Consider the following 16,196-nt stretch of genomic DNA (forward strand, 5'->3'; position numbering starts at 1 on the left):
ATACTCAATTATTAATCCCAGAAAAACATTTGTCCTTCCAAGATCCTTCATCTCAAATTCTTTCTTTAAACAATCGATTTCCTTTGTGAGCTCATTAGGAGTTCCAATTGTGTTTATGTCATCAACATAAACATCAATTATGTAAATTGATTTTTTAATCTTTTCATATAAATACAAGGACAAATACGATCATTTTTATACCTTTCCTTTAACAAGTACTCACTAAGATGGTTATACCACATATGTCCTGATTCCTTTAATCCATAAAGGGACTTTGTCAATTTTACTGAATATTCCTCTTTATAATTTGCTTTGTTGAAAAAACTAAATCCTCAAGGGAGTTTCATGTAAATATCATTCTCAAGAGAACCATACAAATAGGTTGTAGCATCCATTAGATGTAAATGCAAACCTTCGTGTAACTAGGCTAATGAAATATGTAAATGTTGTTGCATCCAAAACTGTTGAACATGTCTCTTCAAAATCAATACTAGGTCTTTGTGAAAAACCATGAGCAACTAATCGTGCTTTGTATCAAATAATTTCACCATTCTCATTTCATTTTTACAACAAAATCCATTTGGACCCAATGGGTTTTACACCCTCAAGTGTGCGAACTATAGGTCCAAAAACATTTCATTTAACAAGCGAATCTAATTCTACTTTGATTTCGTCTTTCCATTTTGGTAAATCATTTTTTTGTCGACAATCTTCAATGGCCACTAGTTCTTGATCCTCGTTGTCACTTATAACATGCATCACTATATTATATGCAAAAACCTCGTCAATGTTGACTTTATTTTGATTCCATATTATCTTATTCATGACATAATTTATTTTGATCTTATTTTCTTCAACAATTTTAGGTACCTGGCATTCTTCTGAAATGGAATCATTAATTATGTCAAATAAATCTTTTGAGATTTCCACCTTTTTTATTAGGTCGTTTTGCTTTTTAGCTCCTTTTCTAATTCGAGGATTTTTACCTTTGTAACCAATAGGCCTACCACGCTTCAAGCATGTCTTTCGATCCAACGGGCCTACCATGCTTCAAGCATGTTATTAATTCATATCAATTATATTTGGAGCATTAGCAGTTGATATATGTGATTTAATAATCCTTTTTGTCAGTACAAATATCTGATAATTAATTGACTAATTTTGTAAATGAATTATTCTTTGAACTTCCAGTTTAATTCTTTTGTATGAGGATTAAAATGAGATAATGATAATTCATTCTAATCAATATCTTTTTCCAATTTTTTTCTTTCTCCCCTTAATGTTGGGAAAAAACTTATTCATCAATATGACAATCGACAAATCAAACTATAAATAAGTCTCCTATTGATGGTTCAAGATATTTTATTATTGATGGAGAATCATATCCAACATATATTCTCAATCCTCTTTGAGGACCCATCATAGTCCCTTTTGGTAGAAAAATTAGAACATATACTACACACCCAAAAATCCTTAAATGAGAAATATTAGCTTACTGACCAAAAACCAACTGCATAATAGAGTATTTGTGATAACTCATTGGATTTATGCGAATCAATATTGTAGCTTGCAAATTCACACATCCCCAAGTAGTCATTTAAAGATTAGTTCCAATAAGTAATGATCTTGCAATCAATTTTAAATGTTTTATCAATGATCCTACGAGTCCATTTTGAGTATGAACATGCGTTACTGGATGTTCAACTTCATTCCCATTGACATACAATACTTATTAAAAACATGAGATGTAAATTTACCAACATTATCAAGATAGATTTTCTTAATTGGATAATCTGGGAAGTGAGCTCCTAACTTGATCAATTATCCTAACAACTTAGAAAATGTTTGATTGTGGGTTGATAATAAACAAATATGTGACCTTTTAGTTGATATGAAATATCTAAATGGTCTACATATGGGTGTATTGAACCATAAATATCACCTTGTATTTGTTCTAAAAATGAGATTAAATCATTTCTAATTTTTTCTAGTGATGGTCTTATTATCAACTTTCCTTGTGAACATGCAGTACATGATAAATCATTGGATTGAAGAAGTTTTTTACTCTTAAGTGGGGTTTATATAAGTTTTCAACAATCAAGATGAGTAGCATCCATATGACCATAATCAGAATCACCATCTTCATAAGCAAAATGTTTCTATGTTCTCCTCCTTATTTTTAAGTGATTCTTGGTAGAGTCCAACAAGATGCTTTGGTGTATGACAAGTACGATTTCGATGACCTTTACATCGCAACGATAACATATATTTTCATCTTGTTTTCCATTATTTTGTTTTTCCTTTTTCACATTAATCTTCGACTTCTATTCATAAACAGTCTCTACGAAATTTCTTTCATAATCATGTCCACGACCATGATTACTAGCATGACCATGAAAATGACCAACACCATGGCCATGACCAGAACTGCAACCATGACCATAACCTTGATCACGAAGATGTGAATTAGATGTTGCTAGATTCACTTCTATAAATGGAGTAGAACAAGTTGGGTAGGCCTCCTGATTTTTCATCAAAAGCTCAGTTTTTTGTTCAGCCACAAGAAGGCATGAAATCAATTCAAATTATTTATAAAATCTTTTTTCACGATATTGTTATTGTAAGAGCAATTTAGTTGCATGGAAAGTAGAGAATATTTTTTCTAACATATCCTCATAAGTATTTTTTCCCCACATAAAGTCAATTGAGAAGTAATTCTAAAAATTGCATAATTAGATTTTGCTTATAATTTTAAAATCTTACAACTATAATTGCATCCAATCATAACGAGCTTTTGGAGGAATCGTAATTTTATGGTTGTCATATCTTTCTTTTAAACTGTTCCACAATATATAAGGATCTTTTAAATAGGATATTCAATTTTCAACCCTTCACAAAGGTGACAATAAAGGAAAACCATAGTTTTAGTCTTATCTTGTTTTAATTCTTTATCTATATCTTTAATGGCATCACCAAGATCTATTGCATCTAAATGTATTTAAGCATCTAATATCCAAGACAAATAATTCTTCTCCACAATATCAAGAACTGCAAATTCAAATTTTGCAAGATTTATGTTGAATCTTTTGGCAAGCGTACCAATATTCAATTGTAGTATAATGATTTTAAAGTGAAAGTGTCGATCCCACGAGGAACAACTTCACTTAAATAGATAATTTTATCTGAAACAACATATATACAAGGATATTCAATCTGATTCATACTGGATTTTAATAATTTCTACTACGTTGCGTGAAAGTAAAATAATAACAGCAAATAAGTTAGAGAAAATTTAATATGAAAAGTTGGGATTGAATTCATCTATCTCACTCGTCTGCAATCTGAATGAATATAAACATATAGCATCTGAAATTACCAATATATTTGCAACGCACAGAAGTCATTTATACCAATTCCTCACGTATAAAATTCATAAGATTAGTTCCTTATTCCTCACATATCCAACAAACTGTCCAACATTATATTCAAGTGTTATAAGCAATTGATATATTGAAATCTATTCCTAGCATAAAAATATGTCAAGTACTTTTGTTCAGATTACATTTTTATAAATACTTTCCTATCACGTCTAAAATTCACATTCATGAAACCATTGATCAGATAGAATCAAGCACTAAGAGCAGACAAAAATATCAATGTTGAATAAAAACATAAATGTTATATATAAATATAACCAAATTACATCCGAGTTCGAATCGATTACATTCAATCCCAAGAGAAATGATTAGCCACTCATGGTAGCCATTGACATTCTAAGAGATAAGGAAGAAGATCCTAAAACTAAAGTTGAAGAAAAACTCTTTCAATAACTATGTGATTTAATTCCCAACTCCCCGTCTGATGGCAACTCCTTTAGGGATTTCCCATCCAAAGAAGTATCAACTTAGACTAAGACTAAGAAAGGGGAGTGAATAAAGACTTTCAACAAAAGCTCTTTCCTTATCCAATTCTTAGATGTATTCTCTTTAACTAAACACATTTACATTGTTTTGTAGGTCACCAATAAAGGTTGGAAACCATGCCTATACATCTTAGAAGGCTTTCCAAGCAAAGGAGAGAAAAGGAAGCAAAAAAGAGTGCATTTTCAATGATTTCCGGATTGGACAGAATGACTTCCGGATTAAGTTTCCAAAGGATTTTGGCTTCCGGATTCTACAGAGCGCCCAACCACCTGGAGACTGCGCCCAGCCACTGCGAACCAGCCTTTTCTTTTATGCACGTTTTAATTAGATGACTTACGAACCTTGCATTCCAAGCTTCTTAGCTTCTCCAGCACGTTTCTTTTGTAATTTTAGAAACTTGCAAGGCAAGATTCAGAGCTCTCTCTTTACCTACAAAAGAGAGGTGCATCTCAATGTATTTTCTAACTTTGAATTGATAAGGAAATGTTGTTGAGATATCTTCAGGCCTATCTTCAGAGTTCAATCTTCTTTGTGCTTATTCTGCACTCCCTCCTCTAGTTTCCTTCCCTTTCGGAAGACCTTCTGAGCTTGAGAAGCCTCATACACTCACCACCCCTTCACGAAACCAATCAACAAACACCTTGTGTGCATCTATTCCATCAATCATCTTTCCATTTCGCCGCCTTCTTCTTGTTCGTGGAGCTACTCTAACTTGAAGAGTGGAGCCACTTCTATCACCGTCACTTTCCTCTTGAATCATGATGCATGAATTCTCGCTTAAGCTAGCTGATTATCTCTTAAGCGAGAAGGTACTTCATGGAAAAGAAAGGTCATTCTCGCCTAAGCTAAATCATTTTCACTTAGGGGAGAGTGGCTTGTAGAAGGTATTTCTCTAATAAGCTCTCGCTTAGGCGAAATCATTCTAGCTTGGGCGAATTGTTGCAGGATTTGCTCTTCTCTTTTCCTTCTCTCTTAATTTACCATAAACATATACAAAATATGGATCACATTATTTCCTTTTAATCAAAAACTTGGAAACACATGATTACATTTCATCTTTATTAAATTAGGAAAATTTGATACAAATATACACAATTTAAAACAAAAGTGCCAAAATTCCACATCAAAATTTACTTGCACTTATTAATTTAACATGTTTAGAACTAGCTCATAATATAAATATATATATATATATATTAATAATGATTACTGTAAATAATGTAACCATAAAATGTTAAATAAATTTATATTAACAAATTTAAATGAAAAGAGTGTACAACACATATGAAAGGAAAAATAATTATTACTATATCTATAAACATGTACTGAAAACATTATCTAACTTAATTGATTATAAAATAATGTTGATAACAAAGAGAAAAAGAAAAAAAATAAAAGAGGAATAAAAAATAATGAAGAGTGTTATGTTATTAATAGAAAATATCTTATTTATAAATATAAAATGTAACTAAAAAAAGATATAAAGTAAATAATTAATAAAAATATATAAATAAATTTTATAAAGAATAATATTTTGTAAATTTATAATTTAGACCGTGTAGCATCCCAAAATACAGTATAAAATACTATAAAATAGTCATCACAATTTTAGTACGATAGGTTAGTCGACAAGCAGAAATATAAAGTTATTACAGTCATTGAAATAACCATAAAGAAACTTTATATATTCAAACTATCTATAACTAAAACTATAGACAAAGGCAAGTCTAAAAGAGAAACTAAGCAACCATAGTCCCTCCATCAAGAGCCTACTCTAGGAAACCTCATCACCCTTTGCTCACACCCACCAAATGATCATAGCCAAGAATAATGCACCAGAACATACAAACAAATCATAAACAAAAGGGTAAGCTAGCAATACAAACAATTCATAATACATCAAACACATGTTATACATTTTACACAACATACATATATCACACCAAACCAACCATCCACTTTATGCATGACAACCTTTTGACTGACTATCCAGATTTGTATGAATATCGAGCTATCACAGTTCGTGCACTTGTTATGGTGAAACAATTGGTCCACCCCAAACTATCACACAAGATTAGTCAGTTATCACTTGCCTTAGGCCAAGGTAAAGCCCTTAGACTAGGAGCTCCTGCTATTCTTACGACATTCCTTAACCCTCTCTACTTGAGAATGGATGACCATTAGAATGTCAGGAAGAACTTCAAGACTAAGCTTCCCATATTCATACTTATAATACTTGAAACCACCAATGAGAAGTTCCTCCTTGGAACTCTCTTCCATACCTTGGAAACCATTGAGATCACTTCACATTCACATAGTATACTAATACATAAGACTACTAATCATACATTAAAGAAATAGAAACACCATTACAAGTCATCATAAATCACACAATAACACAATTTTCTTCATAGCAACTTGATACTCACACTAGGCAAGGAAATCAACTTTGAAACCCTAACCAACAACTCCGAAAGGGTCCAAAACCTACAAAATGACCTAAAGAATGTTCACAATTGATATCCATAACCCCGAATTTAAGATCTCGAAATTGAAAAAAAAAAACAAAATCTGGCTGAGGGGCACTCAGCCCCCAAAAGGGGCGCCTGGTGATAACGGTTGAATTTACCGTTATTTGTGATGCTATTTTGATACTAAAATAACCCTTTTTGACTTTGAAGCATGCTTAAACTCTTGTTTTATTGTAATTTGGTAAATAAGTGAAGAGAGGTTATACTTTATAAATTTGATCACTAAATCCCTCAATTTTGTAGGTTATTGGTATGATTGGAAGAGGAGCAAAAGTATCAAGGAGTTGGAACCTAGGAGGGACATCATAAGCACCAGGAAAGAAGGCTGAAAGAAGGCTGAAGAAGGACCGTAGGGCGCCTGATTGCCCTTTTTAGGGGCCCTCAACGTCACAAGTCTCGCAAGGGCGCCTGATTGCCCCCATTTAGGGCGTTGAGCGCCAGTATCTTCGTAAGCATGCCTGGGCGCCCCCTCCAGGGGCGTTGAGCGCCAGCCAGCCACACCGCATGACGCTTGGCTGCCCTTAGTCAAGACGCTGAGGGCCAGTATCTTCGCAGTCACGCCTGGGCACCCTTAGTTGGGGCATTGAGCGTCAGCGACGTTGGCCCATGATTTAATGTTGATCTATTTAAAGGATTCTACACTCTAGGGTTCATATCTTTGGATGGCTGGAGCAGAGAAAAGCTTATTTTCGATCCTTTGGAGGGAGATTGGGCATGCAGGAGCTTTCCTTCTCACTTTCTAGGGTTTCCATTCATTCATTCTTCCATTGTAAGCCAAGGTTCTCCATGACAATGGAGAACTAAACTCATTTGTTGTTGGGGATGATGTAACCTCTAAACTTTCATGTATTTGAATATGATTTAAACATTTTATGCTTCTTTCATTGAATGTTAGTGATTTTCTCTTATTCTTAATGCTTGTTATGTTTTGGTCATTCATGACTTGATGTTTGATTTATTTGAGTATTGGGAAATATCTTATGAATCAAGATCTAGAGAATTTCACCCAAAGGGAATATTGCCTAGGTATATGACGTTTGATTGTCTTAAGGTTCTTTTCTTAATGTGGAATTGATTGTTAGAGTTTTCAAGGGATTGTTGTCTAATAATCAAGACAAGGCTTTTTACGCCGAGACATCGGGTTCTAAGTAATTTAGAAAGTGACATTAACATTCCAATGAAGAAGATGAATTCTAATATACATGAAAGTGAAGTAGGTGAAATCTAACCCCAACAACATCATCATCTCATATTATCAACCTCATCCATGCATTCTTGTGTCAAGCCTCAATTGATCAATTTGCATTCATATTTACTTTTGTTGCATTTGCATTTAAACACCAACAAAATAACTATTGAGTCTTAATTAATTAAGGTATTACACAATTGTTAAATAAACAGGAGTCTCTTGGGAAACGATACTTGGTCTTGCCATTTTATATTACTTGACACGATTTGGTACACTTGCCAATGTGTTAACACCTGGCGCCAAACCCCTGGAATAAGGGCGTTGACGGGGCGCCCAAGGGCGCTCGAGCGAGTTCCTCTCGGTAAAAGGGTGCTTAAGGGGCGTTGGGAGGGCGCCCAATGTTATACCTAGGGATGACAACGGATCGGGTCGGACGCAGATAGTGCCTACCCGCAACCCTACTCGCATGACAAAAATGTACTCATTACTCGACCCGCTACCCGTTGGGTACCCGTATAAAAAAATCCGCGAATTTTTTCAACCCACGGATAATGTTTTCAATCTGCAAATTTTTTAAAGAAATTATTTTATAAGTTCTTAAATGAAATCCAAATTAAATTGCAAAAAAATATATAAATAATTGAAAGGAAAAGAAAAAAGGGGTTGGAAAGCGAAATGTCACGCCAAGTTTCATAAAAGCCATCTTTGCAACTTAAGAACCAAAAACTATTACGCTTTACGAGATAAGTTTTTATGAGGCCTCTTTTAATTGTTGTCCATAGCAAGATGATTCCAATTATCATCATGAATGCATTTTCATATGATTCAATTACGGAAAAAGTTTATCATAACAAGTGCTGCTTCACACTCATAATGATGCATGTTTCATCCACATGGGAGAAACCTCTCAATGCCTCTTTGTCACTTTTCTTCCACATCCTTCATTCTTAGCTACCCCTTCCTTCGACAAAGTGTGTTTGAAATTTTTTTTAATGTGTGTTGAATGATTGTAAATCTGGTATAACGCACATGTGGTGAACTGATATGGAAGGAAGGGTTGATTTTGCAGTGGTAAGCTTTAATTGCTTGAGTGAGAGAAAGAGAGAAGAATGGGATCTAAATATGACCATATGCAAAATTTCCAAAAGCCATAATAGAACTCACTAGAGGCAAGAAGAAATTAGGAAAAATGAAAAGAGGTAGTTGGAAGAGATACTGTTCTTGGTCGACAAAGTGCGTATCCGACATTGAACACCGATGATGGTACAATGTGTGTCCTTTCCTCTGGTTTGTATGGTGTCAAGACAGTCATAAATCCAACACAGTATTGTATGTCCATGATGGTGGCACAAAACGTGTTCTGAAAGCACGAACATGAGGAAGTTGTTGCACAAATGCAGAAAGAGGCAAAAGAATAAAACCTAATTTAAACCTAAGGATAAAAATGTATAGTATTCACACCCGACTCGTCTATAAGCAAGTATTAAAATACCCGCTACTCGCAACTCGCGGGTATTAACTATCCGTCGCGAATTGTATTCGCAGATATCCGCGGGCGCGGATTTTTTGCCATGCCTAGTTATACTAGGTTTTAAAATTCACCTATTTTGACATTGGATACCCTCTATACAAGTTTAAATTGTTCCTAAACACTCTTAGACACTGAGATACCTCGGAAAACATACCTTTATCTCAAATGGACCACTCAACACCCCAAACTACCCATTCTAGACTACCTAAACTCAATTCTACCACTCCATACCCCGATTTCAACAAAACAAATGTTGAGATAAGTCCTTAATGACTTAACTACTGACCACAAACTATCCAGACCTATCTCAACTCCTTACTTCAAAATTTCACTCCTCGAAACCCCTAATATACACTTAAAACCTTATAAAACCCCTTCATGGAACCATATCTAATTCTTCAACAGATTATCACCAACTCACATTGTTAACAACTCACAAATAACATGTAATCAGACTTGCAATACCAGTTTTCTCCATCCAAACACTATTACTCAAAACTACTCATTAATACCTTCATTTTTAACCACTAAAAACTACAGTATTTGACAATTTACTACTATTTAAGCCTTACATCATATTCCAATCATAAATACAACTTCATAGAACATCAATCACAACAGCAATAAGATCAATATCACCTCATACAAATCATTCAAACATCATGCTATCAATATTCATCATCTAAAGTCATACTTACTAGAACAATATTACTATTACATTCACATCATATTGTCACTCATAAATATATTAAACATACACCATAAAGTAATCTCAAGCAAGGACTAGCTTGTTGAAAACTGGTATCGCACAATGAAAAGGTTTTAGAGAGCGTGTTACAGTCAATAACCAAGAGAGGATCAGTGAATTGATTCTTTTAAAAATTATGATTTTCTTTAAGAAATTTTATCAAACAATTTAATCAAACCCGTTAAGGGGTTTTCAAAAAAGTGATAATCAATTATTCTGAGTGATAATCGATTATTTGCGTGACCTGGACAATATTAAATCAAATAGTGATAATCGATTATTCTGTGTAATAATCGATTATTTGCGCGAGCAATCTCTTTCTACTTTGGCTCGTGATAATCGATTATTACACTTGATAATCGATTATTTGCGCAATGACTCCCTAAAAAGTAAAACTTCTAAGTACTTTTACATCATCAAAGTTATTCCTATACAATTGTTTCTACAAAATGCTTTTAATGTAGATACAACAAGAGTCTTCAATTCTTCAGCTTTTAACATCATCAAAACTTCACAGTAGCTTCAAGATACCAATGCTCCTTATTAGTAAATCTCCCCCTTTTTTATGATGATAAAAAAATTTATTGTTAAAAGCATTTCTAATTTCCTGCACAGATTCAAACTTACAAACACATAAACATGTTAGTAATAACCACACTAATTAGAAGTTTTTCTCTCTCTTTTTAATCATAAACAAAAAGTTCAAAAATAAAGACTCCAACTCAAATGGTTCTTCCCCACAACAAAAGAGTAGATGCAATTCAAAATAGAATAAAATGTGAAATTTCATAAAACGAGAGGAAAATACATAATGAAATATGAGAATATAGATAAATAACAAGATATCTAACAAACTTTTATATTTCCCTCTCAATCAGGTGCTAGTTATCACAAGATTATCACATAAGATGTTAACCAAAAATTTCTCCCCCTTTTTTTATCATTATAAAAAAATCATCTAACCTTTATGCTCCCCCTAAATTAATTAACTTAAAAATAATTTATGTCCTTTAAAAAATATTACTCCTCCTAAATGTAATATTCTCCTTAAAATAAAAAACAGATTCCTAAAAAAAAATTAACAAAAGTTTTTTTTATACGTTTTAACTTAAGATAATCGATTATCACTCAATATAATCGATTATTTGCGAGCCAAATTTCCAAAATTCATATTGAGACCGAGATAATCGATTATCACCTTTGATAATTGATTATTGCGCGTTAATTTCTGAAAAACGCAAAATTGGGCCAAATTTTCATCCTAAGACAGATCTAACATCCATAAATTATTTCAGAACTCTTAAAAATTACCAGGATATCATAGAACTTTCTTTTCCTTTTGAAAATTTAACCTGCAAAACAAAATAATAGAGTTTTGGTCCCCATAATCTCATTTGGGTCCTTTAAGGTTAGAGGTAAATTATTTTATAATAGGAATCCAAACATATTTTTCATTAGGAACATCAAAATGTTTTATTCTACCTTTTTTAGAAGTGTGCCCCTTTTTCATACAGTGAAAACATGTGACAACATTTGAATTTCTATAAAAAGCAGTTCCTTTTTCAACTCATAATACCCTACACGTTCTTTTAATTTTGTTCTTACTTTTATCAACATTTTTATTTTTATAAACTTTTTTAACAGGTGTATTTCAACATTATTATTTCTTTTTGCCACTTCAAGCGAATTTCTAAGAATGTCAATATCAAGCATGTGACTCTTACATGACTCACATTCAACATTTGAAACATTTTTCTTTACTAAATCCAAAATTTTATTTTCTAAAGCTTTTATTTCTTCAAGAGCTTTTTCAAATTTCAATTATAACTCTTTAAACTCCCTTTTTAATTTCTTATAAGCAACATCCAATTTCTCATATTTATCAAGTAATTCAAGAAAAGCATTTTGCAAATCAAACTCACAAGTTTGAGAACTAGAACAACTTACTCGGCTTGTAGTGTCATCAATATTAGATGTCAAACACAAGTTTGCTTCTTCAACAGAATCATTTGAACTACTTGAGCCGTTATCATTCTAGGTCTTCTTCTCTTTGTGAATTTTCTTTTCCTTTCTTTCTTCATTTTTCTTGTTGTTTGGACAATCGACATTAATGTGCCCTTTTCTCTACAACCGTAACACCTGTAATTTGAAGAAGATCTTTTTTTCTTCTTCCTGTCCTTTTTAATTTGTTCCTTGCCTCTAGATTTCATGAACTTGTTGAATTTTCTAAACGTGTGAATCATATTTTCGTCATTTGAGTCTCCATCTTCAGATTCCTCATCATTTTCTAAACTCTTACCTTTTGAATATTCAGTTTTGAAGGCCAACGTTTTCTTCTTTCCTTGGACTTTCTCAGCACCTAGTCTATTCAACTCGAGTTCGTGCTCTCTCAACTTCCCAAAAAGCACAACCATAGACATGAACATCAAGTCCTGAGATTCAATTATCGTAGTAACCTTTGGTTGCAACGTCCTTTTCAAAGATTTCAGAATTTTAACATTTAATTCGTCAGTGTCAAATTTCTTACCTAAACCAAAAAGATGGTTGACAATATGTGTGAAGCGTTTTTGCACATCAACGATGGTTTCACCTTGTTCCATCTTGAACATCTCATACTCCTATATCAGGGTGTTCTTCCTAGCACACTTCACATCGTCGGTTCCTTCATGGGTTACTTGAAGAACTTCCCACATTTCTTAAGTCGTTTTGCACACTACAATCCTATAAAGTTCATTTAATACCAAAGCAGAGGATATTATATTACGAGCTTTTATATCAAATTGAGCTCGTCTGTTTTCTTCAGCAGCCAATTGCAAATATGGTTTTTCTACCTGTATATTATTTACAGTAATGGTGGGAACAAATGGTCCATTCAAACAAAGGAGGTATATCAATTGAAGCACCCTCACCATAAACTTGATTATGACTGCCCATTTTCGAAAAATTTGAAAAACTATCAAAGCAAGCTCTGAACCAATTGTTGAAAACTGGTATCACGCAGCGGAAAGGTTTTAGAGAGCGTGTTACGGTCAATAATCAAGAAGGGAGGGGTGAATTGGTTCTTTTAAAAATTATTATTTTCTTTAAGAACTTTATCAAACAGTTTAAGTGCTATAAGTGTAGAGTCAAAGAAAATCAACACAAATAATTTTATCCTGGTTCGAATCAAAAGATTTTAGGTTCAGTCATTAATCACTATAAATAGTGATTAACCTTTTCCACTAAAATATAGTTTGCAGATTACAATGAGATAAACAAATATTAAAGAACAGAGAACACCTTTCTTCGACAAACGAACGGAAGAACTTCAACTCAATTAACTTGAAGAGAACCGCTTCGACCTTAGACACACTAAGCGCAAGCTTCTCCTATTCACAAGACTTGATTCGAGCACACTAATAGTAGAGAACTTCCTCAGACTTTTTTTGTATTCTCTTATGGCTTAGTTCCTTTTAACACATACAGAGCTTCCCTTAGGCACATGATAATGCTAATTCTTACCATTATCTAAGCATCATTTTAGTAGCAAAATCAACTCTTCTTTAGCTTATTACTTGCTTAAATCCTCTCTTTTATTTAGTTTTAGTATTTATCTATATTTTGAGCTACATTACGTAAATAATACTTTAATCCCTTGCTTTTTGATCTATTTCGATGTTAGGAAGATCCTCCATTACATTGAAGAGCCTCGGTGATCCAGGAAGTCATTGATTAAAAAGTCATTTTCGCTTAAGCGAGAATGACTATCTTCTCCAAGAAGTTTATTCTCGCTTAAGCGAGAATAATTTAGCTTAAGCGAGAATTCGGGTAGTATATATACTCACGAGGCAGAAAGAAAAAGGGTCTTTGGTTCTTTGGAGGCGCAATTTCACGTCTGGAGCTCATGGAGGGCGCGAGGAGCTTGTGGGAACATCTCCTCCTCTTCCTTTGGGTCTCCTTCTTCTTCCATCTTCCATGTTTGTAAGCTTTAGGGTTCTCCATGGAAATGGAGAACCAGATTCATCTTGTTAGGGTTAGATGTAGCCTATGAACTCTTGTGTAATGGATGATTGTTTCGTATTTATAAATGCCTTTTCTATCTATTACTAGTATTCTTGTTTCCGATCTTAAAGCTTGCATGTAATGGGGACGTTCATGACTTGATTTTGGGGTTTCATTGAGCCAGGGATGGGATATGAAATCTTGAACTAAAACAAGAGTCCTTGTGGGTCATTGAGCCAGGGATGGGATATGATTCACATGTTGTCTTAGATCCTAGTTCTTAATGCGGGTTTGCTTGTTAGATTGTCCAAGGGATTGAAGTTTGATAAGGAAAACCTAGGCTCTTTCACCTAAGGGATTAGGGCTAGAGTGTTTTAGTGGATTGACTTTAGTAAATTGATAGAGAGGAGATGAAATTGGTTATACACAAGAGTGCATTGGTGAAAACTAACCTTAGCAATGTCATTTCATACCATTTCTAGTCTTTGCCATTTCCAAGTGCCTTCAATACCAAAGTCCAACCTTGTAATTACTTGTGAATTTATCTTTTTGCACATATTCTTAAATGATGAGTTGTTCTTGAGTCTAGATGAGTTGTTAATCGCACAATTTTCTAGTATTACGAGTCTCTTGGGAAAACGATACCTGGTCTTACCACGTTTTATTACTTGAACGATTTGGTGCACTTGCCAAAGAGTTTAACAGCACACAACTCCAATACTCTTAAATGAAAAGTTTTTTTCTAAGAGATGTGGAAAACACTATTTATAGCCTAATGTTCGTGCAGGGTCAGAAACTGAAAAGACATCTCCGAACTTCTAGTGATAATCGATTATTTGAGTGATAATCGATTATTTGCGTGACCTAGACAATATTAAATCAAACAGTGATAATCGATTATTCTGTGTAATAATCGATTATTTGCGCGAACAATCTCTTTCTACTTTGGCTCGTGATATTACACTTGATAATCGATTATTTGCGCAATGACTGCCTAAAAAGTAAAATATCTAAGTATATATATATCATCAAAGTTATTCCTATACAATTGTTTCTACAAAAATGCTTTTAATGTAGACACAATAAGAGTCTTCAATTCTTCAGTTTTTTACATCATGAAAACTTCACAGTTGCTTCAAGATACCAATGCTCCTTATTGGTAACATAACTTTCCTTACCTTAGAAAAAAATCATATGACGTTAAGAATTCCCAACCGTTGCCTCCACCGCAAGAAACTCTAGAAAAGCCTACAAATCACCAAATCGGAATCGAAATCAAACCTTAGAACCTCAAATTGGCCAAGAATCAAGGAAGAAACACATTTGATACATGCAAAACAAATTGCTCTACATAATGAAAGACCGAAAATAAAAAGGAAAAGGGATAAAAACTTACTTGCTCTAAACAAAGAAATGATTGGGTAGAAACGTAGACCCCGTTGTCGTGGTCGATTAGGCATCTCCTAAACGTCAAAGAGATGACTCAGAAGTTATAACTCTTAGAGAACTCTAGAAAAATAGTTTCTAAAAAAATGATATATTTTGAAATAATAAAACTCGTTTATAACAAATTTATTTATAAATAAATCATTTAATATTAATATAACTGAGTTTCACTATTTTTAAACATCATCATTTTAGAATACCATGAGGTTTTAACCGACAGTATGATAACAAAACAATATTATCCAAACAAAAGAATTACTTTCCATAACAGTAAATAAATAAGACATGATGAAAACTCTATTAATATAAATAATATATATATATATATATATATATATATATATATATATATATATATATATCTTTCTTTATTTTATTTTTAGTTTAATAAAATAAGTATAAATTATTTTTATAGTAATTAGTCGGTCATAATGAATTTTACTATGACTACAAAATAATTCAAAAATATCTCATCTATTAAGTAAAACTTATTTATTTAAATTTTCAAGATGAAACATCCAACTACAAATTAATTTGAACGTGAATAAATTTGTTATTAATAATTACTTTTTAAATTCATTATTTAGACAGTATTACATGTACTATCTCTTTTCACCTTCCTTTCATTCACCTCCCCACACCTATTTATAAGAGCTTTTGTAATCATTACATCTAATTTTTCTAATGACTTAAGGTCTTCGACTTACCATATGCAACCTTATTTCATTCTCTTTTTATTTTAACTACCTATTATTAATGACATTATTATACTAATAATAATATTTTTAATTCATTGTTAATTTCTTTTTCTATTCATCTAAAAATAATTTCTCTAAAGTAATAAAGT

Source organism: Vigna angularis, chromosome 5 (genome assembly GCF_016808095.1).
Source record: "Vigna angularis cultivar LongXiaoDou No.4 chromosome 5, ASM1680809v1, whole genome shotgun sequence".
NCBI classification, from domain to species: domain Eukaryota; kingdom Viridiplantae; phylum Streptophyta; class Magnoliopsida; order Fabales; family Fabaceae; genus Vigna; species Vigna angularis.